The sequence below is a fragment of the Neovison vison genome, chromosome 13 (genome assembly GCF_020171115.1).
Source record: "Neovison vison isolate M4711 chromosome 13, ASM_NN_V1, whole genome shotgun sequence".
In the NCBI taxonomy this organism is placed as follows: Eukaryota; Metazoa; Chordata; class Mammalia; order Carnivora; family Mustelidae; genus Neogale; species Neogale vison.
Window position 1 is genome coordinate 9,791,870 of NC_058103.1, and position 26,007 is coordinate 9,817,876.

The window sequence follows — 26,007 nt, forward strand, 5'->3', positions numbered from 1 at the left end:
AGGTCATAAGTGGACAGGAGCAAGCAAGGACGGTGGCTCCCACCAGTGTTCAGCTTGGGGTGATACTCCGGCTGTCAGTTTGAGACACCCCGAGAGCCCGGTGAGGGCAGAAGCACTGTGGAGTGTTATGGGCTGTTTTGGGTTCCCACAAAATTCACATGTTGAAGCCTTCATTGCCAACCTCAGAATGTGACTGTCTGTGGAGAAAAAGCCTTTAAAAAGGTGATTCGGGTAGAAAGAGATCATGTGGGTGGGTCCTAATCCAGCATGTCCTTATAAGAAGAGGAAAGGCAGAGGCACAGAAAGCCATCAGGGATGTGAGTGTGAAGAGGGAAGACCATGTGAAGACACAGGGCGAGGACGGGGTCTACAGACCGAGGAGGGAGGCCTCGAAAGAAACCAGCCCTGCTACCACCTTGATCTCAGGCCTCCAGCTTCCAGACTCTGAGAAAATTAATTTCTGTTGCCCTCCACCACCACCCCCACCCCGCCAGTCTGTGGAGTTTAATTCTGACAAACTAGCAGAGCTAATCCAGTCAGTGTGCCCAAGCCCTCCAGATGCTGGTTGTTGGTAGGGAGTGTCCTAGTCTGTTCAGGCTGTTATAACAAAATTCCACAAATCGGTATTAGTAGCTGCAATTTATTTCTCCAAGGTCTGCAGGCTGGAAGCCCAAAAGCAGGTGTCAGCATGGCCAGCTTCTGGGGAAAGCTGTCTTCCAGGTTGTAGACCACGGACTCTATTGCAGTGTCCTTACATGGTGGGAGGGGCGAGCAGCTCTCTGGGGTTCCTTTTACAAGGGCATGAGTCGCATGCACAGGAGCTCCACCCTCATGACCTAATCACCTCCCAGAGGCCCCACCTCCTATACCATCACCTTGGGATTTAGGGTTTCAACATCTGGATTTGGGGGCCCCAAATCCTCAGACCATAGCAGGGGGTGACTCCGTACAGTTACCTTTTTTTGACTGGCTTGGCTCATATGCCTGGGAAAGCTGAACCCCTGCTAATTTGGGTTTGTCCAGGAAAACAAACAGGTAGGTGAATGGTTGTAGGGAGAAGGAATAGACAATATACCCACCGAAAATCAATGTTGAAGTCTACAGCTCTGTTTAACTAAGCTTATCATTAAAAAAATATCTGGGTATACCTGATTTTATCATTCTAAGCTATTTTAAAAATCGCTTTTTGCAAGTACTAATGCCTTGTGAATGTGGTTAACCGAGTAATAATTCAATACAAATTAAGAGTATACTATATACTTTTCCCAAATGATGAAGACCTAATGCCAAGATATGGGAAACTTGTCCAGTGGGGGAGGGGAAGCCAGTCAAATACAGAGACGTGGATAGGGTAACCACATGGCTTTAATCTTTCTGTTGTTTTGTTTTCCCTTGTCAGAGTGACAAGATACTGGAACTCTGTAAGGGAGCTATTCGGGGCACTGGGAAAAGCAGCAAGTAGTTTTGGGTAACTTGCCCTGGTAAAATACGGAATAGTCTGACGGTTGGGGTTCTTTCCTTCTAAATTAAACAAGCCTCAGGGATTCAGTACTGAGGTGAGGGCAAAAGACCTGACTGAGCAAAAGTCATCCCGAAAAAGGAGATGCTAAGAAATACTGACTTCATTTTATGCGAGTGGAAAGAGAAGACTGATACAATGAGGATCTGGGACAGTGGAAAAGGGATATGGAGAGGCCTGACTGATGGAGTTTTTTCTTTTCATTTCTTTTTTTAACAAAAAAATTTTTTAAAAGATTTTATTTATTTATTTGACAGACAGAGATCACAAGTAGGCAGAGAGGCAGGCAGAGAGAGAGGGGGAAGCAGGCTCCCTGCTGAGCAGAGAGCCCAATATGGGGCTCGATTCCAGGACCCTAAGATCATGACCTGAGCCAAAGGCAGAGGCTTTAACCCACTGAGCCACCCAGGCGCCCCAAGACTGCTAATCTCAATCCCAGTTGATAAGCCCCTTTGTTCAGATCACAAAGCTCCAATGCCCAGCAGTGCTCTGTCCAAATGGTACCTTCTACTTTCCAGAAAATAGGCTCTTGGTGAGCTTGAAACCATAACTATAAAAGAGAGTGAAATGCACACATTTTTCCCTTTCAGATATCTCTAATTCAGGTCCATCTCTCTGCCCCAGGACGATCCTGGTCAAAACCATCACATCTTTTACCCTGTTGCAAACGAACACTCCCATTTTGTTCTTCATTTCTACACTGGCTGGAGTTAACTTTAAACGATATAGATCTTACCACTTTGGCTTAAAAACCTTTCTATGGCTTCTCCATCTTTGAGATGAAGCAGTAAATCCTTAACAAGATACCCACGTTCCTCTGTATTCTGGAGCCATTTTCTTGTCTTTCCTCGTCTCTTGCTTTATGTGTGGGTCAAAACTGGACTTCTTTCCGTTTCTGGAATGAGCCATATCTCCTTGCCTCTGGGTTCTGGCATCCTGTTCCTTCTACCTGGAAATCCCCCTACACTTTACCTGGCTGCTTGTATTTCAGGTCTCCGCTTATAAATAGATTTCTTACTTAGGAAGAATGTCCTTGACCCCCTGAACTAAGTTATGCTCCCCTATTGTCTGGTCTCCTACCCAAAGGCATGGGCCATTAAAGCGATCATTGATATTATTATTGATATTATTTGATCTTCTCCCCTGTTGGAGTGTAAGTTCCATGAGAATAGGAACCATGTCTACCTTTTTTCAATTCTGTAGCTCTTGCACTGAAATAGTGTCTCCTATAAAGGAAGTGCTCAATGAATATTTCGTGAATAAATGTTTTTAATAAAGTAAGAAAAAAATATTGCAACAGCTGATACTCAGAATTCCTCTTTGGAAAGGAACTCTCTTCCCAGAACAATAGTCTGAGGAAACTGAAGAGGGTCGATGAGCCATTGCTAGTTCTGAATGTGCACAAGCACTAAAACCTGTTTGAGGAAGAGGCTGCCTCTCACTATTTGAATTAAAGAGCTGAACTTACTGTTTGCGTGGAGACACGGAGAGCTGCATGTGGCACCAGCTTTCCGGTCAGAGCAAACTGCTGATCTTCAACAGGCCTTGGGAAGTGTGGGGTTCAGAGATGGGGGGACTTTCAGAACCCAGAGTGTCTAGGGATTGATGGATCATTAGCTCTGGAGATGTGGTTATGGGACCGAAGCTCGCTGACTTGCAGAAAGTAGGGCTGTCTCTGGCCAGTTTTCGGCAGCACATGTGCTCAGGAGGAGCAGATCTGATTTAGACGGTCTCTGGGAGTCACGTGCGGTGCTCGAGAAAACGATCGGTTATTCTGAGAGGGTGGAGGGGGAGAGGTTTTATTCTCAGACCCCAAGAGATGAACAGAAATGCCACCAAAGAGGAGACAGGGAAAGAGGTGAGCAAGGTGAAGACACTAGGGAACTCTGCAGCGAGGTTCAGAAGTCATTTTGAGGATGACTGTGTCTTCTGTTGGGCAGAAGCTGATTTCACAGAAAAGAGGCAAAGCCTCTTCCTTTGCCCCGTCCTCCTCCCTGCCAGCCTCCTCACACCTCGGCATTTTGGGTCATTATACTTGAGGAGTGTGAACGAGCCTGCGGGGGAAAAGGAGGCAAGGCTGGGTTCCATGTCGGTGGTACAAGGCAAAGGTGGTGTGTGCATTAGTTGCCCAGAGTCTCGGGTGACCACGAAGAGGTAAGTGAGATCCACCGCGGAGTCGTGGAGTAGAGTGGAGTGAAGTCGTGGAAGGGAGTCTACCCCACTGTGGAGTAGATTCTGGTTTAAAGTTAGGTTTGTTGAGGTCTAATTTGAATTCATTAAAATTAAATGAATAATTCAATGAGTTTTGTCAAGTATAAATAGTGGATTATTCCTACCACGATTAGGAGAGAGGACATTTCCCTCTCCCCCAAAAGTTCTCTAATACCTTTATACAACCAATCCCTTCCCTTCATCCTTTGCCCCTAGCAACGACCAATCTGATTTCTTTCCCTATATTGTAGTTTTGTCTTTTCCAGAATATTATGTAAATGGAATCCCCTATAGCATGTCACTTTTCCAGTCTGGCTCCTTTCACTTGGTGAAATACTTTTGAGATTCAACAGTGTTGGCGCTTATATCAATATTTCATTCCTTTTTTATTGTCGGGTAGTTTTCCATTGTATGGACGTACCACAGTTTGTTTCCCCATTCACGGAGTGATGACAATTGGGTTGTTTCCAGTTTTGGGTGATTGTGAAGAGACTTGCTATAAACATTCATATAAAGGTCTTTGTGTGGACATTTGTTTGCATTTGTAAAGGTAAATATCTAGGATTGAGATTGCTAGGGTTATAAGGAAAGTATATATTTAACTTAACAAGAAACAGCCAAAGTATTTTCCAGTGTGGTAATTTGTATTGTATCAGCAATGCATGAGAGTTCTATTATTCTATACCTGGGTTGGCATTCTATAAGCTCAATCTTTGTGGCCAGTCTAGAAGGTATGCACTGTAGTTTTAATTTGCATTTTTTAAAATAACTAATGATATCAAGGAAAATTTTTCATGTTTATTTGTGCTCTGTATATGTTCACTGGTAAGGTATCTGTTCAAATCTTTTACTCATATTTAAAAATTGGGTTGTGTTGGGGTGCCTGGGTGGCACAGTCAGTTAAATGTCCCGACTCTGGATTTCAGTTCAGGTCATGATCTCTTGAGATGGAGCCCCACATTGAACTCCACAATCAGAGTGGAGTCTGCTTGAATTGCTTGCTCCCTCTCCCTCTGCCACTACCCCCACTCTCAAATTAATAAAATCTTTTAAAAAATTGGCTTGTGTTTTTATACTGAGTTGTAAGTTCTTTATAAATTCTGGATACAGGTGATTTATCAGATATATATTTTGAAAATATTGTCTACCAGTCTGTGCTTCTAATTTTCTTAGCAGTGGTTTTTTTTTTTTTTCAAAGAGCAGAAATTTTTAATTTGGTGAAGTCAAAATTTAGTTTATCAATTAAAAAAAATTTCTGGTTCATACTCTTTGTTCCTATCAAAGACACACTTGCCTAACCCAAGCTTACAAAGATTTTCTCCTATAGTTTTTCGAGAAGTCTTACATTTGTAGGTTTTACATTTGGGCTTATGATCCATTTTGAGTTAACTGTATGAATACAGGGTATGATTTGAGGTTCTTCTCCTCCTTCTCTTTCTTCTGCACATTAGTATCTAATTGTTCCAACACCACTGTCGAAAAGACTATCCTTTCTAGATCCTTGCTATCTTTGGCAGAAAATCAATTGACCATATATGTATAAATAGATTTTTTTATATTGAATAGATTTTTTAAAATATTTTGATATTTGATTATTTTCCATTGATCTGTGTTTGTCCTTACATTGGTACCATACCATCTGGATAATTGTAACTTTATAGTAAATCTCAAAGTTAAGTACTTGTATCTTCCAACTTGTCAACTTGTAAGTTTCTACCAAAAAATTCTGCTGGGATTTTGATTGGAATTGCATAGAATCTATAGGTCAATTTGTGGAGAACTGACCTCTTTAGGATACTCAGTCATTGTTCCATGAACATAGTATATCTCTTGATTTACTCAGGTCTTCTTTACTTTCTCTCATCAGTATTTTCTAGTTTTCAATGTAAAATTCTTATCTATATTTTGTTAACTTTATTCCCAAATATTTCATGTCTTTTGATGCCATTATATTTTAAAATTCCAATCGCTAATTGTTTATTATTTATTTATAGAAGTATAAATGATTTTTAACCTGTATCCAGTGATCTTGGTAAACTCATATATTAGTTGCAGTAGGCCTTTTGCAGATTCTTTAAAATTTTCTACAGTGTTCCTTCTTTTTCTTGTTTTTAAGTTCACTTTTTATTTGAAAATAATTCCAAAATGAAAGTTACAAGAAAATATGATTGTTAATTTTATGTCTCAACTTACTGGCCTAAGGGATGCCCAGATAACTGGTAAAAGAATATTTCTGGCTATGCCTGTGAGGATGTTTCTGGAAGAGACTAATATTTGATTCAGTAGATTGAGCAAAAAATTCGCCACACTCACCCTGTGGATGGACATTATCCAGTCCACTGGGGGCCTGAGGGAACAAGAAGGCAAAGGAACTATAAATTCTCTCTCCTTTCTTGAGTTGGCATATCCACTTTCTGCCCTGGGACACCAGAGCTCTGGTTCTCAGGCCTTTGGACTCTGGGAGTTACACCAGTGGCCCCCGGTCAGGCCTTTGCACTTAAAAACTGAATTACAACCCCAGCATTCCTCGTTCTGCAGATGGAAGATAGAAGAGGGTGAGCTAATTCCTATGAAAAAATCTCCTCTTGGGGTACCTAGGTTGTCTCAGTGGGTTGAGTGTCTGGCTCTTGGTTTTGGCTCAGGTCATGATCTCAAGGTTGTGGGATCAAGCCCTGGATCAAGCTCCTCACTCACTGGGGAGTCTGCTTGGGGATTCCCCCTCCTCCCACCCCGCCAAGCACATGCACATGTGCACACACACACACTCTCTCTCCAATAAATGAGTAAATAAATAAACAGATAAATAAATCTCCTCTTACAATTCTCTCCTATACCCACTGGTTCTGTTTCCCTGGAGAACACTGACTAATACAAAAGTACAAAGACCTCCCATATGACCTTCACCCTAAAACTTCATTCACTTTTCAGCAGTTATACCAACGATATCTTTTAGGGTAAAAAGATCCAAACCATGCCAGGATTACATATTGCATTTATGTTTCTTTCATTCTGAAATTGTTCTTTAGTTCTTCTTTGACCTTCATAATCTTAAAAATTTTCCAGATTATAGGCCAGTAATTTTGTAGGCTGTCCCTCAACTCGGATTTTTCTGATGCTTTCTCATAAGGTTCAAGACACCCATTTTTGGGTGAAAGATTACAGAAGTGATGCTGTATCTCCTGATGTTAATTTATTGCCTTGCTGGCAGTAAGACCGATGAGAGACAAATTTCTATGGCTCTGGAAGCTCATTTCCTTCCCTCTTTTGGTAGCAGAGCTAAGAGCTTGTTAAGCTGGACCAAGCAGGCTAGTGGAGAGACAAGACCTTGGGCCAGGGGAGTGTTCCTGGGGAGCAAGGCCATGACCAGGGCCTTCTGAGCAAACCTTGGTCCTTGGTATGCTTGCTCCCTAGCACCCATCTGGGATTTTCCTTGATATATTTCTTACTATCTGGAGAAACTAGGAATTTTCCAGCCCCAACTAGGCTAGCATATAAGCATGTAATGCCGTGTGGGGAAGGCCCACATTCTGTCTTGGACTATGGCTCTGTTTGTTTTATCCCTGGCCGCTGGCTGAAGCAGGCTTCATCCTGTAGGAACCTTTGACATGGTACACACGTAATAGCCTTTGGCTCAGGTCATGATCCAGAGGCCCTGGGATGGAGCCCCGAATTGGGCTCCTTGCTCAGCAGGGAGCCTGCTTCTCCTTCTGCCTGCAGCTCCCTGATTGTGTGTGCACACACACACTCTCTCTCTCTCACAAATAAATAAATAAAATCGTTTTCTTTAAAAGTATGTATATGTATATATACTTTCCAGCTCTTTCCACTGAAAGAGCTTTGGAGTAGCAGCAAACATCCGGGAGAACACCTCACACCCAGATCTAAATAACATTTTCCACTGAAAGGAACCAGGGCTCCTTGAAGAAAGATCTGATTTCAGGGTCAGGACAGAGAAAGTATAAGATGAGCCTGGAACTCCTTATTAGGCCAGAAAATAGGAAAATGCCCAAAGAGTGAAGGAGGCGTTTTGAAAGGACGAAGAAGTCAGCATGAAGGGGCTCATGCTGGCCAAATCTGGGAAATTGGAACATCAAAATAAATGATGATAGTAAGAGATTATGTCCCATGGAGTAAAGTAGAATCCATGAGTCCATGCTGATGTATTTGTTGTGTTTTTTTAAATGAGTAAATAAATGAGGGGAAGAGACAGGTCATCCTTATACTAGAATGTAACTAATAAGCTTAGAAGGAATAATGGAATTAGAAAATTACCATTTAGGGAATGCAAACTGAGGAAGCTACTCTGGAAAACAGTATGGAGTTTCTTCAGAAAGGTAAAAAGAGAACTACCCTACAATCCAACAATTACACTATTAGGTATTTATCCAAAGGATACAAAAATACAAATTTAAAGGGGTATAGGTACCCCGAATGTGGATAGCAACACTATCAACAATAGCCAAACTATGGAAAGAGCCCAAATGTCCATCAACTGATAAATGGATAAAGAAGATGTGTTGTGTGCTTATATGTGTATATGTATATATACAGTGGAAAATTACTCAACCATCAAAAAAATGAAATTTTGACATTCACAATGACATGGCTAGAGCCAGAGTGTATTATGCTGAGTAAAATAAGTCAGTCAGAGAAAAACAAATACCATAGGATTTCACTCTTGGGTGGAATTTAAGAAATAAAACAGATGAACATATGGAAGGGGACAAAAAGGGAAAAATCATAATAAACTCCTTAAGAAAGAGTACAAACAGGGTTGATGGTGGGAGGTGGGCAGGGGATGGGCATTAAGGAGGGCATTGGTTGTGATGAGCATTGGGTGTTGTATGTAAGTGATGAACCACTGAATTCTACTCCTGAAACCAATATCGCATTGTAGGTTAACTAACTAGAATCTGAATAAAAATTTGGAAAAAAAATCACCATTTGCCAATCATCAGAGAAGAACAATCCGTGTTTGCCCTGATTATTTCCACAATTTGTTTTATTTTTTTTTTCTTTATAGAACAAGCCAGGATATAAATACACCAACGGAGCCACCCAGGCATCCCATATATATGCTTTTATGTATACACCAGAAACCTTATGTTCACATCAAAACCTCCAATTCCAATCTGACTACTCAAGCCTTCTCGCTTGTCCCCTTTCTATATTTGTAACCCCGTTCTCCAATAGTGAGAAATCTGGCTTCCATTATCCTTAATATAGTTTTTAATTTGTGTAGTTCCCTTGTGTATATATTCAGCCACCTGACTTTGCAGGACTGCACCCCACCTTCCCTTCTGGGCTCTGACCTCCACCCTTGGCTGACTTTCTAGATGAATAGGGGAATGACTATATTCTCCTGTGTTGCTGGAAAAGCAGAGAGAACCAGTTAGTAGAGAAAGATACACAGATAAGCAAATATAGAGAAAAAAAAAAAAACCTAGAAGAAGGACACAGAGAATACCTTTGAGTTTCTGAAAGCTTTCAGCTCCTGGGTCTAGGTCTTTGCTGTAGCTCTATTCCTGCTCCCAGCTTTGTGAGAGGTCCTACAACCAATGATAAAATTCTTCCCTTTTGGTTAGGCTATTTCAGGGTGGTTTCTGTTACTTGCAAACAGAGAGTCTTAAACAAAGGTGTATTTATATCCTGGCTTGTTCTATAAAGAAAAAAAAATAAAACAAATTGTGGAAATAATCAGGGCAAAGGGAAAATAGAAATTAGCCCACAGAAAATGCATACCACATGGTACTGTACTGTTGCTTAACATGGGCTGAAATATTAGCTCTAAGATTTCTAGTGATCCAAACAAAGTGTGAAACTCTATCCCTTGTAAGAGTTTAGGTCTCCGGATTTAAAAACAAACCAGCAACTGGAGCATGGATAGTTGGATCACCGGAACGAAATGCAGAGCGTAGAAGTGAACTCTTTAGCAAATGGCCAATAAATGGCCAACTGTGTAGCCATCTGGAAAAAAAATTTTTTGGATCCATCCCTCATCCCATATACTGAATCAGTTCCAAATGGTTCCATGTTTAATTGCAAAAGACTGGGACTCTAAATGTCCACCAATAGAGAATTGGTTAAGAAACTTAACAGCACATCCCAGCAATAAATGTTATGGGGATTGAAAAAAAAAATAGCAAGGAGCTCTGTATGTATTGCTATAAAATATTTTCTGGATATAGGATGTAAAAAAAACAAGGTATAGTAGGTACGTGTTGCATGTTACCATTTTTGTTAATGAGGAAGTCTTGGCTTATATCTGCACAAAAAAATTCTGCAGAAGAGTAAGAAACACTGGTTACCTATTGGGGGAACAGGTGTGAGAGAGAGATTCTTTGTGCTATGTACTTTTTTTTTTTTTGCTATGTACATTTTTATTCTGTTTGATGGATGAACCATATGTTTGTACCATCTTTTTTTTTTAAGATTTTATTTATTTATTTGACAGACAGAGATCACACGTAGGCAGAGAGGCAGGTAGAGAGAGAGGGGAAGCAGGCTCCCTGCTGAGCAGAGAGCCCAATGAGGGGCTCGATCCCAGGACACTGGGACCATGACCCGAGCCAAAGGCAGAGGCTTTATTCTGCTGAACCATCCAGACGCCCCTTGTGCCACCTATTTTTAAAATTAAAAAAAAAAATTGGTGAAAATCAGACAAATCTGCCTAGGTAGTCTTGACAGATTGAAAAGGCAGCAGGAGGGACTAGAAATTTGACCTGCCCACAGATTCTCACTGCTAGTGGACGGCTGCCTATCTTCACCCTGAGAAGCCATCCTTCTCACAAAGGATTATCTCCGAAAAAGCTGTAATGTGTGTTCCTGGGGGAGGTCTGTTGCCCACAGTACTGAACATATAAGAAACGCTTTTATGGAGGTCTCTGCCCAAAGCGTTCTACTTCCTAATGTTGCCCATGAACATTCTACGTTCAAGTGAAACTTCAAGCGAATTTAAGGTAGACAGATGATCAAAATTGGAGCACGGTAGTGACTCACAGCCCACCAATCCCAAGGCTAGACTACCTGGGATTCTAATCTCAGTTGTTCACTTTTTAGCTGCTTATAGGCTGGAGGCATGTCAGTTTCTTCAGCTGTTAAAACCGGGGCAGTTAGAACGCCCACCTCAGAGGGTCCGTATTAATATCACGGGCCTGTGAGCCCTAGAGCAGCCTGTCCAACCGCAGTAGAATGTGGGCCACACAAGACATTAAAATTAAAAGTCTTCCAGCACTCACATTCGAAAAAGAAAAAGAAGCAAAAGAAATTGTTTATCCCAACATATAAAAATATTACCACTTCAGTTTGCAATCCATAAATGCTCAGTGTCTTGTCTTACATTTTTTTTTTTTAAGAACGCATACATCTGGGTTCCAACCAGCACATCTCAATGGGGACTAGCCAATTTTTAAGCGCTCAACAGCGGCATGGGGCTGGTGGCTGCTGCAGGGAACCGTGTCTCGGGCACGTAGTAGGCGCTAAGGGCTACCGAAGATCCGGAGCAGGGTGTCTGTCACCGTACCTCCTCTGGAGTACACCGGTCTTTCACCGGCAGTGCTCTGCCAGGGATGCCTACATTTTGGGATAAATTCATAGGATTCTCTTTAAGCCAATCACTACTTGACCTCCACCCATACTTTAATTCACAGCCACGAGGTTTGGCAGAGGGTTGCGACCTATGCAAATGAGCAATTTACATAAGCGGGGCTGCCGTCTCCATCCCATTATCCGGTTATCCCAGTTCCGGGGCGGGGGTGGGGGTGGGGTCTGTTGTCTCCCCAAATGTGGAGGGCCGTGCACCACCACCGCGGGGGAGAAGCAGGCGAGTGGGGAGGCCCTTTAAAAAGGGGGAGGCGGTGGTAAGAGGAGCGCTGAGCCTCCGGAGAACAATTCCGGCCGTGGGGAAGAGCCACGTTTTGGGGGCGGTGGGCGCCAGAGCGGCAACAATGGAGGCGGACGAATTCTGAGAGCGGGGGGATACTGCCAAGCCGGGCGAGCGTCCGCAGTCTCGGCGCGCGGGCCCGGGAGCGCCGGGCCACCGGCAGCGGATCGCCCCGGCCCACTCCCGGCGCTGGGCCGCAAACGCCGCCTGGCTTCCGCCTCCCGCGCCCGCTGTCTCCCGGCTCCTGAATGGCTGCGGAGCCAGGATTAACCTTTCACCGCCGCACTCCGTCCAATCACAGGCTCGCTCTCATGCCGGCGCGGGGCGAGCAGTGCGAGCGGAGCGTGGGGGCGCGGAGGGGGCGGCGCGGGCGCCGGTGGGATTCTCCAAGCGGCGGTGCGCCGTTGCCGCGGGCCGTGCGCGGGCTGCGGGCGAGCCGGGCTCTGCGCAGTCTCCGCAGGCGCCGGCGGGAGGGGTCGAGGCGGAGGCGCGGCGCGGCGCAGGCGGCTCCAGGCCCAGGTGAATGGAGTAACCTGACAGCGGGGACGAGGCGACGGCGAGCGGGAGGAAATGGCGGCGGCGGCGGCGGCGCCAGGCGGCACCGGGAGGCCTGGGCTGTGACGCGCGCGCCGGAGCGGGGTCCGATGGTTCTCGAAGGCCCGCGGCGCCCCGTGCTGCAGGTGAGGCGGGCTCCCGCGGAGCCGCTTTGTGTGCGGGGCGGGGAGCGGCTCCGCCCGGCCCCCGCGCCGAGGCCCGCGTGGGCGCCCGGGCCCGGACCCGCCGGGGAGGGGAGCCGGCGCGGCCAGATGGCGCCGCCTCGCCTGGTCCCCGGTGGCGCGGCCTGCGTGCCGGGCTGCCCCCGCGCCGGGCTCCGCGCTGCCCCGACCCCGGCGCCCCTCCGGCGTCGGCGCCTCGGGGGGACTCGGTGTGGTGGCGCTGGCGGCGGCCGGGGCCGCGGGCGCGTCCGCAGCGGGCATGGAGCCGGGCCTGCCGCCCGCCGGGCTGGAGGAGAGCGGGCTTTGACAGGTCCGGTTAGGCACGCGGGAGCGGTGCGGGCCCCGCGGCGGCGTCCCGGGAGCATCCTCGGGTCCGGCGGCGGCGGTGGGGCCCCCGGCGCGAGGCCCCCTCGGAGGGCAGGAAGGCCGGCTGTCGGGGCTGGCAGGGAAGCGCGAGCCTTCGGGTCCCGCCCGGGGAGGATTGTTCGTGTTTACTGGCAGGTGACCAGCTCTGGGTCCCCCGGGGCGGGTGGCCGAGGCCATCTTTTCGCCCCTCCCCTCCGGTGTTTTTGTTGCCGGAACGCCGGAACCCTGCAGAGGAGCCTTTCTAGAGGGTTTTTAATCTTCGGGAAGTGAGTGTATGTTTTAGGTTAGCACACCAGATTTATGTGGATTGTCTAGAAAAGCCGAGCTGCCCCGAAGGCTTTTCCCGCAGCCGAGCTTAACAAAACCACGTAATGTGTCTCTAATAGCATGGAGATTTGTAAAAACAGAGATGAGTGGGGAGTCCCGTGCTTTTGTGAAGGAAGTCATTCTTTCCGCCACACGTTACCGAACCCTATGAAAAGTCTAAGCATTCTTAGAATTATCACACTTAAGAAGCACTCGTCTTATTAAAGAGTAATTACTTTGAAGTCTGTGCTGCTTGGAGGCGCTTCTGGCTTTGAATTTTCTCAATCGTTACAATGCCGATTTTCAACTGTCTTCCGTTGCTTGTTTTTCAAGTTGCAGCACGCTCAGTGAATGGAAAAGGGCAGGAGTGGGGACTTAAGTAACTTGGAAAATATATATTTTAAAATGTGCTTTCAGAAACCGGTTCGCTCCGTTGAACATGTATTGTTGTAAACGTTAAATTTCCCAAACAAGAGCACATCTTAACCAAGAGCTCCAGAACTTTATATTAGAAGGTAGATGGTGGTACAGGATTCTGAACGAGACTGCTAGGGAATAGTGATTTTAGCCCTATTAATATTTTGGGGATTATTATTAGGATCTAGGCTCTGGAATAATCAGTTTATTTGGCATAGTGTTGTCTTCAGAGCCAGCTACTGCCTGTGAAACGTTTATTCTATGGAGTGTATGACACGCGCGTGCGCGCACACACACATACATGCATATACTTGTAGAATTTTATTTTAGACCATGTCAAACTTACTCTGTTTACAGATTAGAAATACTATAAAGACTGTCTTTAAAATGGTCACTGTGTACATTTAAATAGTGACATGGGTTAATGGATGTATTCATGGCCTCAACATGCAGTTCTAAGAAAAGATGTATTAGTTTAATTTGGGGAGAAAAGATCTTCTTTTCCTGCCGCGATTTTCGGTTTATGCTGTCATCTTGTCGTTGAAGGTTAAGACCGTCTACTGTATCTTGCCTGTGGCTCTTGTATGAGTCGTACAGCGAGGTTTGGCCATTGCTAAGTTTTCTTGTCTTGGTTGTAGAAGACATTGTCTTTCGATGGGGCTCGTGATTCTTATTTGATAGCGATTTTGTGGTGTTTCATAGCTGGTAGCTCTTTTGGCGTAGTGCTGCCTTCTAGGAAGAATGACTGTTACGGCATTGAGATGATTTACTCCCTGCCACTGTCTGGCAGGTGAGAGATGCTGGCTTCATTTGAGAAAGCAGGTGTTTCACAGAGGTTTTCTCACTTGTGACCTTAACATCCTGTGGTCATTCCTTGTGGCAAAGGAAAGAAGGGACACATTCATTAATGAAAAGTGCCCCCTTATTATGTACCAAGATGTTTCAGTTGCTTTTATATACATTCTCATTTAATCCTCACTGTGATCCTGAGGTGAACTCAGTATTGTCCTTATTTTACATGGAAGGAAACGAAGACTCAGGTTATTGACCTGAGTTAGGAACCTGAAAGTGGCAATCAGGATTCGGTCATGGTTTGATTTCAGGGGACTCTGTGTGGATCCTTTGCATTGCATTGAACTGCATTGTTGTGCCAAGTGGATTTTAGGAGGAAAACCTGCATAAATGCAGGTGAGTCCTTAGTATTTGTTGAAAGAAAGAAACTCTCTAAATATTCGGGGGACCTTTGATTATCTGATTAATAATTTAGATTTTTTCCCCCTTTCTTGTGGTAAAGTATGCAGCACAAAATTTACCATTTTAACCGTTCTTAAGCGTGCAGTTCAGTGGCATTAAGTATGTGCATGTTGTTTTGTGACTGTCATCGCCATCCATCCATCTTCAAAACTTTCCCTTCATCTTCAGGGGGAGCTCTGTCCCCGTTAAACACGAACTCCCCATTCTACCCATCTCTCAGACCTGGGCACCCTCATTCTTCTGTCTCTGTGGATCTGACTGCTCTAGGAACCTCGTTATCACTGGAGTCATACAGTATTTGTCCTTTCGTGACTGGCTTATTTCACCTACCATAGTCCTCAGGGATCATTCATGTTGTAGCATACGTCAGCACTTCCTTCTTTTTTAAGCCCAAATAATATTCAACACACACACACACACACACACACACACATATTTTGTTTACCTGTTTTGATGTGGATGGACACTTGGGTTCCTTCTGCCCTTAGGCTTCGTGAATAACGCCGCTCTGAACATAAATGTACAGGTCTCTGAGCCCCCGCTTTTACTTCTTTTGGGTATAAACTCGGAAGAGGTCAGACTGTTTCTCGGTCATCAAAACACACAAAAAATTCAGAATTTATTGCACTGTGAGTTTTCTGAGGGTTGTTCCAGGCAGTGATACTATCCTGTAAGTAACTCCTCTGTGTCAATAAAAGACTTTATCTCCTTGATGCCCAGGATTTGCTCATTTTTATGATCTTGCTTCCTTCCGCTGCCCAGTGGATGTTCAAGTAACTGAGGTCGTTCTGTTGCTTCATCTGGGGCTCCTTTGCGCTCCGGTGGGTGCTAGAGGAGGAGACTGGGAAGGCACATGTTTAACTTGCTTAAATACTAAGTTGAAGCCAAGTGGTTTATCTTGTTCACCTTGTGCTCAGCTTTTTGGACACTCAGGAGTTTCCTTCATTCAGGAAACCCCAGGGGACGGATATGTATTAAACTAGTTCGTATTCACAGGTTTCCTTGTAATATTTTTTCTGTTGTTATGCACTTAGGACTTGCCAAAGTAAACCAGGATCTTAGGGGGTACCCTTGTCTCTTTGGGAGTCTACCTGCTTAGCCTGTGAGGTGGATCTTTTAGTCCTTATCTTCTGATTCTTTGATGTTCACCAAATCTTTTGCATGACCCAGGGTGGTTTTTAGTTGCAACTAATTTCTGTGAAAGTGATTCTAGTATTAGCACAGCGATGTAGAGACAACTCTGTGTTACTTTATAATTTGTCTACTTGAGAAAGGATTTGAGATTGTCTTACAATGACAGGTTTGAGAAGACTGAAGGGGACGGCGGAGGTTGAGGCGTAGAGTATGGAAGTTGCTAGAGGGAATTAGAAGAGAGGCTTACGGCAAGGATGGCTCAGCCTCTGTGTGTAACTAAAGGGTTTTTTTTTTCTTTTTAAAATTTTTGTTAGAGCAAAAGAGGAAACAAGACTAATTATAGTTGGCAGTGATTAATGAGAGGAAGTATACCAAGAGAAGCAGACTTTTCTCTTGTACGAAGAGCACTCGATTGGATTCTTGCATAAAACGATATTAACAATATATGGAGAAAATGTTTTACATTTTACAAATGATAGGGAAGCATTTTTCGCATGCCATTTTAGAGACAGTGGATACAAGCATCAGGCATAATAGAAAAGCTTTAGTAATACAGGTGTGGTAATTTGATTCCATAGAGCTAGTTAATTTATCTTTAGGCTGATGTCCTTGAAAGATCAATTGTCTCATTCAGGCTTTTGACAGTTGCTGAGTAAGAATCCATTCGCAAATGAACTCTTTTCTGCGCAGCACAGGCGGTCAGGATTCTCTGGGCCTGTCTTTAGGAATGTGTGTTGGTCGCCTTTCTTGTGGGGTGGTATAGACTCCGTGAATGAATACAGAGAGAGAAGCGGTCGAGAAGCCCAGCTGATGAAATTTAAATTTTCAGTCCTGTAAAAAGGCCTTTGTTAAAATAAGCCCGAGTACAAAGTAACTTTCCTGTTTATCTGGAATTGTCAATGAATTGTTGGTACTCTTTTAAAATACAAAGTTGCTTTACATTTTAAATAAGTGACTGAGAAGGTGTCACAAGAAAACACTGTCGGGGAGGATGTCGGCGGGACTGGTACTAGAAAGAAGACGTAAAGTAATGACACGTTGGTCCTCGTGTTTTCATTTTTGAGGTTCTTGGTGATATTCAGTGTCTTGGCTGTACAAGGGTTTATGAGAGTAAGGATGGAATAGTGCCGGGCATAGCAGAAGGTGCTCAGATTTGTGGAATGAATAGATTAGTTTATATTTAATTTTTTGAAATTTTAGAAGCTATTCAAATAATATTGCATGTATATTAAGGCTTTTAAAAATATCATCACCCTTCTGATTTTGGACCAGTCATGCTGTCTGGTTCTTGATTCTCCTCCATTTGTGAGGTCCCTATAACTAGGTGCATAGAAACATTGTGGACTGAGAGAAGCGTTAAGAATTTCATAGAAGAAGGGTGCTGGGCGCCTGGGGGGCTCAGTTGGTTAAGCGTATGCCTTCCGCTCAGGTCATGATCCCAGGGTTCTGGGTTTGAGCCCCGCATCGGGCTCCCTGCTTGGTGGAGAGTCTGTTCCCTCTCCTTCTCTCTCTATCCCTCTCCCCGCTAATGCTCGCTGTCTCTCTCAAGTAAATAAGTAAAATCTTTAAATAAAAAGAAAAGTGCTATAAAAATTGAAAGTTCTTCTGGTATAGAAAGCTTTCTCAGTGTTGAAGCAACCTCAGTCTGGTAGTTGTCGTGGTAGTTCTGTTTCAGCTGACAATTCAGTGTATACAATAAAGCAGTGATTTAAAAAACAGGTTTGGAAAGTCTTCTGGGAATTAGAAAATGTCAGCAAACCAGTTCAGAATTTTAAATATAATTTAAAATTATATTTACTACATTATTTAAAAATAATGTATTTATAGAATTCGAATAAGGAAAGCAGGATCTCAATTTAAAAATTGATCTTTTGAAATGTTAGAAAGGTTCTCTAAGAAGTTAGATCAGTAACATACTTGAAGGGGAAAGAAAGGCAGTAGACTTGTCTGATACTTTGAGATTCCAGAATTTTTGTCTTCCTACTGGTAACAGCCCAGGAAGGCAAAATTAACATGATGATCCCAACGGTTTGAAGGGCCTCGCCTTCTCTTACACAGCCTCCTGCACAGCTGTCGCTCGGGAGGAGCTCTGATCAGTGGTATTTTAAGCTTTTTCCACCTTGCAAAATTAAATATTAATATTTTATCAGAGCTTTGTAGAGCAAATGTCTGATGTGAGAGAGACCAGGGTTCAGATGCTGAGTCCCCCATGTGTAACAACCTTCCTGAGTTTCTGCTTCCTCGTTGGTAAACTGGTCACAAGACTAGCTGTTTGAGGTTGTGAGGGAAAAAAAATGAGTTTCTTAAACTCCCATCCCACTTCTGGCACATAATTACTCTTTGAAAACATTTAGCAGATATTGTTTTTCCTTTATCTGCATTGAGAAAATCTTACTTACGTTCCTAATGTGGTTATGTTATGATTCCCCCCCCCCCCCGCCAAAGTTATCGCTGTAGGGATGGATGTCCAATACATTTATAATGGAAGGTGAAAGGGAGGACGGCTGGAGAGCAGTTATTCCATAGGCAAAGTTCTATACTGAAAATGGTCTACATTGTGTCTGATGGTTCAGCTGTCTCATTGGGTCTCTGCAGTAGTGATGTCATGTGTAATAATGCCTTAATATTGCTAGCTCTCACTAAATAACCATTATTCTTCTCTTAGGCATCAATAAATACATCGTCCTTTATCTATATTTCAAACCAATATGAACTTTCTGTGTATCTGTCTCCCGTCCTTGGTGTGGGCCAGTGGTTCTTACTCTTTGCAGACTGCTGATTTGATGAAAGATGTGAATCTTATTCCCAGAAAAATATACATGCTCATAATTTTACATTAAATTATCGGAGGTGCAGGGACCTTTCCTGAATCCTATCTGTAGATGCTTGATTAGGCTACGTCTACGCATATAAAGAGAAATAATAGGCTAACTGAGCAATAGTGACACTGTTCTGGGTGACAGAGGGACAAGTTCCTCCTGAGTGCTGGGATGGAATGCATAGTGCCAAGGACTGTGTGGTTAAGAAACCTCTGCTCTAGATGGGCTTTACTTCTAAATAACTAGCTGCAGGATAAGGGCAGGCCACCTTGGCCTTTCCAGACTTAGCTTTAATTTTCTCTCTAGTAATATTGAGAATATTTACAGGTCCCTAAATATCTTGGAGTCAGTTGTCTTTGAAGCATCCATATCGTTCTCAGACCTCTCTGTTTCAAGCTGAGATTCTTTACTAAACATGAGGCATGAAATAGAGAGGCTGCATTTTTTTGCCCATTGAGGTTTGTGCACAGTGACCGTGAGAAAGGGAACCATGACCTTGTGAGCTCTTCTGAGCAGGGGGAACATAAGATGAAAACCCCTGGAAAATCGTCTTGAAAAGTAGAGAGAGCCAGTTTTGCCTTGAACAGAGGGCAGATCAGAGACTGTGGAGTCTTTTTTCATTTTCTGTCTCTTCCTAGTGCAGCTTGGTAAATGCCTGTTAGGGAAAATCCAACAAACTGTTTAAAGACTTCTGTCTGATCAGTATGGTGACAAGCAGGTAACCCATCAAGAGGCCTCTGGTCCTGTGATTGAGGGGAAAAGTGTCTAATAGACACCCTGCTAATTTAATTTTAAAGGCTTTTCTTTTGTACATAAGACTGTACTGAGATTACTTAACTTTTCTCAGTCTTGTATAGCTAAGTATTAAAGAGGAGAAATCCCTGACTTCTGAATCTTTATATGTACTTCCTGCATCTAATAAACTGTTTATTAATCTTAGACGAAACGTAATTTTGGGTGTTTTAAGGAAAAGGCAAAATTTTGTTGATAAAAATATGGGAATAAGTAATAAACCAACCTAAAATTAGGCATTTGAATGTCGTTTGTAAATTGAACAGGAATTCAGGCCAGCTGTAATTTCTTGTCTAAATGCAATTAGTAGCTTCAAAGGAATCATTCTTTTTGGCTTTTCCAATATACGGCCTTTAGTTTCCAGCCCTTCTTCAATTAATTATGTGAAATAAGGTATTGCCAAATAGCACTGTCCTTTTGGGATGTGTTTGTAGAAAATCTCCACGGACATATAATGCGGTTCTGAAGGAGGATATTGGTTTTACTCAGTTAATGTAAACACGTGGCTTTTGTATTGCTAAACATTGGGAGAATTCTGGGAAGTTGTTTGTTTTTTGTTTTTTAAACCTGAGTTCGGTCTGTACTTTGGCCGAGAATAGGGAAACAAATAATTTTCTTAAAGCCTTTTTAAAGCATGTGCACCTGTGCATGCACACATATGTGCATGCGTGCACACACAATCCCTATGTACATGTATGACATCTGTATTCACTGTGTATCTGTGGCAGATGCTCAGGTAAAATGCTTATTTGTGTCGTCTGAGTTGAGTGAAGACAAAATTACACAGTACGTTGTAGTTTCTGAAATATTATCTAGTTTATTTCACTGTGTCACTCCCTCTATGATTGTAATATCTTTGAAGGTAGTACTTTCTGTTTCACTAAAGAAGTCGGTATGTAGTATTTGTAGCCGGTAGTGCATCACGTTTAGTCATCAGCTGAATGGAATAGAGATACTAGAAAAAATGGTGAGGTGTATAGTCAGATACTGTGTATTTATTGAGCATCTATGCTTTTAGACTAGAAAGGCCAAGGGAAATGTCCGTGGGCAGGGCTGATTTGGGTTGCCACAGGCTTTAAAATTAAAGGAATATTTACTTATGTGTGTGTACAGATTGAGCTAAAATTAAAATATTAGTTTGCTTCTGTTAATGTTAAATTGCATTTACTCTTTTTCACCCCTGTCGTGAGATCAAAAGGAACATATCTATCTAGAAGGAGCTTATTTTGACAGGCAAATCAGTGTAAATAGATTTAGTGTAAATACCCTAGAGGGTAATTGTGTATTACGGAAATAAGTTTGGAGTCAGAATTTAAGTAGAATTCCATCTCTCCCATTTATTGGGGAATATGGCCCTGGGTAAGTGTTTTCAAATCCCTGTAAAATGGAAATGACCCTTGTTTCAGGGTTGTTTTTTTTTTTTTTTTTTTTAAAGATTTTATTTATTTATTTGACAGAGATCACAAGTAGGCAGAGAGGCAGGCAGAGAGAGAGAGAGGAGGAAGCAGGCCCCCTGCAGAGCAGAGAGCCCGATGCGGGACTCGATCCCAGGACCCTGAGATCATGACCTGAGCCGAAGGCAGCGGCTTAACCCACTGAGCCACCCAGGCGCCCTCAGGGTTGTTTTGAGGATGAAATGAGATTATAGAATTTGAGGGCTCAGTAAAGGTAAACCTTCTCCCTGCCGTCTCACATGTGCACCATGGCAAATGAGGAAGTTTTACATATTGTATTAAGGATTGCTTACTTATCTTTCAAAATAAACTTTAAGTGGCATCAGTTTCAACTGATAAACCGGAAAGTACATAAATCACAAGGATACACAAAGTGTTTCCAGGCAATTATGGCCCCCCCCAACCCCTGGCCAAAAACACCATACCGACTTTTCCTTATTTATTTATTTTTTTAAAGATTTTATCTATTTATTTGATAGGCAGAGATCACAAGTAGGCAGAGAGGCAGGCAGAGAGCAAGGAGGAAGCAGGCTCCCTGCTGAGCAGAGAGCCCGATGTTGGGCTCCATCCCAGGACCCTGGGATCGTGACCTGAGCCGAAGGCAGAGGCTTTAACCCACTGAGCCACCCAGGTGCTCCCGACTTTTTCTTATTTTTAACTCTGTGTAGTGGAAGTTGTATGGTTTTGTGTTGGGTTTCTTCCCTGAACATCTTAGGTGGGTCAGGTTCATTCCGTTGCATCATCTGGGGGTCCGTAGAGTTCTGTTGCATGAATATGTCAGTCTTCCCTTGTCTGCTGCATTGTGGGTGGACATACACCTTGCTTTTGGTTTGGGCTGTTATGGATATTGCAGTTCTTGTGCATGTTTTCTGGTGAATATATGTGTATTTCTGTCACGTGTGCACATAGAATGGAGTATCCGTTATCGGGTATGTGCATGTCCAGAGCATACACGTCCCCTTGACCGTTCTCCCAGCTGTGTAGGAAAGCTCTCGCAGCTCCACATTGTTCTCACACTTGTATCCTCTTAATTTTGGCCATTTTGATGGGTGTGGTAGTGACTCTTTATGGTTTAATTTGCATCTTCTAACTGCATTTGAAGAGTACTCACTGTTGGATATCCTGTGTGGTGAAGTCCTCTGTCCACTGTTCATTTACTTGTTTGTTCCATATCGATCTGTAGAAATTGTTCACGTATCTTCTACCCTGGCTTGCCTTTCCACTTTCGTAATCAGGTCATGTAACCAACAGACATTTTAAATTTTAATCTAGTCCAGTTTGTCCATTCTTTTCCCCTTTATGATGAGTGCTTTTAATGTCTCCTCTAAGAAATTTTGCTCATTTGAAGGACATGGAGGTATTATCTTGTTTCCTTTTTTTTTTTTTTCTTAAAGACTATTTATTTGAGAGAGAGAGAGAATGGGAGAGAGAGGGAGAGAGCATGCATGTGTGCGTGCACATGTGCAGGGGGAGGGGCGGTGGGAGAAGCAGGCTCCTGTCTCTGGGGGGAGCCTGAGGTGGGGATGCAGGGCTAGATCCTGGGACTCTGGGATCATGACCTGAGCCAGAGGCAGATGCTTAACCCTGAGCCACCCAGGCACACTTCTTAGTTTTAGTTTACACCTTTAGAACTGCAGTCCAACTGGCATTGTCTTTTGTGTATGACTTGAGGAATGAGTCAACACTTGCTTTTTCCATCTGGATACATAGTTAACCTTGTTACTTGAAAAGATCATCTTTTTCTGTACCACAGTGCAGTATTGTTTTTGTCACTAATTAAATAACCTTATATGTGTGGGTCTGTTTCCATAGTGTGTTCTGTTGCATTGTCTTTACTTGTGTCATTACCCACCCTGTCTTAAGTATTGATGCTTTATACTGAGTATTGGTGAAAGTCAGTTGACTTTTGCATGTTAAACCATCCTTGCATTGCAGTGATAAAGCAAAATGGGTGTTAATGCATTCTCCTTTTTACATGTTCTTGGATTATTTGCATATTTTGATTAGTACTTTTGCATTTCTAGTTTGAGAGATAGGTCTATAATTTTCCTTTACTGTAGTGTCCTTGTTGGGTTTTGGTGTTAAGTTTATGCTGGTCTCCTGGAAAGAGGTGGAAAGTATTCCCTCTCATTTCAGTCTTACTGAAGGGTTTAAGATTGTAGTTCTTCCTTTAAATGTTTAGAAGAATTCACTCTAGTGAAGCCATCTGGGCTTGGGAGTTTTTAATAATCTGTTTTCTTTAAAAGTTATAGGCCTTTTCAAATGTTCTTTTTCTTCAGATGTTAATTTTGGTAGGTTATATTTTTCAAAGAATTTGCCCACTTCTAAAATACTATCTTGAGTGGCTACTAAGAAAGAAATAATTGATACTAAAAATAGAAATAACCAGGTAAAACTTGGCTCCATTTGGAAAACTGCAACTTTTTTTTAGACATTGTTAACTGATTTAATATGAAGAATATTCTTCATTGTGGTTTGTGGGAGAATTAACAGTGGTTAATGCTGCTTGAATTAGGTTTTTTGTTCTAGTGTGATTTACATGGTCAAAGTTAGTTCCCTGAAAACAAATTATATTCAAAGGCTTTTGCTATGTGAAATCTGTAATTAGATTTGGAGCTTTTTTTTTAATTAGAGAGAAGGGGGGAGGGGCACCGGCGGGGGAGAGAGAGAATCTTAAGCAGGCTCTGTACACAGTACAGAGCCCCACATGGGGCTCAGTCTCACAACCCTGAGAAAATGACGTGAGCTAAAATCAAGAGTTGGACACTTAACTGACTGAGCCACCCAGGTGCCCCTTGGAGCCAAATTTTTAACTTTGCTCCATTTGGATTAATTTTGGATTTATTGTTTTCTAAAGACTTGCATTCATTTTGGATTAGACTAGTGAATTATAATTTAACATGTTCTTTGGTTGTGCCTTATAGGATTGTTTCTAAGGGATAATAAACATAAAAAAGTGATTAAAGTACGAAATAATAGTATCTTAATAATTCTTTCAGTGGGGGGCTATCAGTATTCAATTAATCTCTGTTTAAGTTTTGCTTATTATTGGTGAGAATTGTCAGCATGTATTCATTTATTAAAAAAATCCCGCTTGTGCCTGGCACCCCAGTTGGTTCTGGATGTACAGATTTATTGTCTTTTCACTGAAACTGTTGACTTTCTGAAAAAGTGGCTCTGAGACCTACAGGTTGAGGGGCACTTAGCTAGGGGATAGCATGTGCAAAGGCTCTGGGGTAGGAAGGCTTTGGTGGAGGTGCTGAGAGGTCCGCACGGCTGTCAGGAGGTGGCAGAGTTACACAATCCCAGTTAGAGATAGATGCAGGGCCATATGTAGTACGGATTTTGGATTCTAGCCTGAGTGCTGGGGGAGTCCAGTGAAGGTTTTGAGCCATCTTGCTGTACTGGTTTGACTCATGTTTTCCTCAAACCTAGTTGCGCACTGCTTTGAGCTCTGTTAGTATTCTTCTTCTGTTCTTAATCACTTTCTTTTTTTTTTCTGCGACTCGTGCTTGTTGGTAATCCTGGGCAAGAGCTTGGGTCTGGCAAATGACAAATATTTTCTTCTGCCTTTGGCGTTCATATTGTGTATCACATTGTCCCTTGTCATTCTGACAGTTTACTTACGATGTCGGTCCCTTACGTGTGCCAGACTTTACCCATGCAGTAAGGTGTAAGCAGATGTGGAAGATTCTGAAACCTATTGTGTGTCTTAGGCTTTGCTCGTGTTCAGACAGCGTGGGATGTTAACAGCACCCCGGCTTTGCAAGGTATGGTGGCTGCCAGTTTGGGCCTTTGGTCTACTATGGATTCTTTTTTCTTTCTCTCTCTCTTTTTTTAAAGGGCTATAAATACTCTGGGAGATATGACCCTCCAGTTGTAGTTGTTCCTGCTCCTTTCCCATCCTTTGTAATTCCCGCATGTGTCAGTGATGTCTCACACTCTTCACTGTGCTTCCAGGGCAGTGTTCTCCAGCGCGCACCCCGCCCCCCCGCCTCCAGTACACGAAGTTCTCTTCTCACAGCCGACAGCAGACCTGTCTTTTTAGTGATCTGCAGATTTGACTTAACTAATGAACTCCATGTGTATGTTGTGGGATTGTGTAGGGGAAGAAGAGGAGCCAGAGGCCACCATCTTTGCGGGTCCTATGGTAGAAATGGGGCTTACGTGGAAAGGCAGACAAGGTCATTTGCCCAAGATCTTGTACTCACCGAAGGATTCTGTCACCGCTCTGACTTTGGAGCCCACTTCTTTTTCTTCTCTCATCTGGATTCTTTCTGTAATGTGTGTGTCCGGGGTTTAATTGTGACATAATTGAGCGAAACAAGGGTGGTTACCTTAGGAGGCTGTGTTTATTCTGACGTTGCTTCTCTTTTTTGAAACCTCTTTCTAATTCCTGTAATGGATGTATTTTTGGAAATTATATTTAGCAGTAGTGAATCTTCATCTTTCTTATTAGATTAGTTTAGTTTTGGGAACAGCCCCAAGTTCCCTTGATAGCTAAGTGTGGATCTGTTTCCAAGTGGAAATATGCAATTGGCCCCCAAGGATAGAGAATTGTAGCTGGAAATGGGGTGACCAACCCTTCTGGTTCCTCCAGGGTCGGGATAAGTCAGTGGACAGTACCTGGCACAGGGGACTCTCAGTGTGCAGACGGGCAGTTCCGGCATAATTCAGGGTTATAACCGGGAAAAGGAATGTCTTCTCACGGAGAGAGGAAACTTCGGGAGCCTCTTGTCTTGTCTTGCACTGTTCCTGCCTCTGGGCCTCGTATAGAGATTTGTTCTCGGCTGAGATGAACTAGGGGAGAGCCCTTTTTGGGTGCTGAGAATAGAGAAGCAGGGACCCCAGTCTCGCTTGAATTCCCCAGGATGAGAGTCGGAGCATCGTGGAGCTGTGTGTTAAGGTCCTTTAGGATGTGGCCCTGCCTTGTCTTAACCTTTTGCACCGTTTTGCCACATTCATGTGGGAACGGTGCCTTGGCACACTGCTTGTAATTTCTGCAGCTTGACTCGCCTGTGTCCTTTTGTCCTTCTCCACATGCCCTCACCCCCGTGGTGTCCTGTTACTGTCTCCTCACCCCTGTGATGCCCTGTTACCGTCTCCTCCTTGATGGGGCTGGTACTGCTGGTTCTTC

The 26,007-nt window shown here is 43.4% G+C and overlaps 1 protein-coding gene across 2 annotated transcripts in view; it reads left to right on the top strand.

Moving 5' to 3' along the window:
• Positions 1-12,077: 12,077 nt before the first annotated feature.
• Positions 12,078-26,007, top strand: part of DICER1 (dicer 1, ribonuclease III) — a 72,804-nt gene continuing 58,874 nt past the window's right edge. For both annotated transcript variants that reach the window (XM_044231365.1, XM_044231366.1), the window contains exon 1: positions 12,078-12,292. The gene's annotated coding sequence lies outside the window, so the exon portion shown is untranslated. The remainder of the gene's footprint in view (positions 12,293-26,007) is intronic.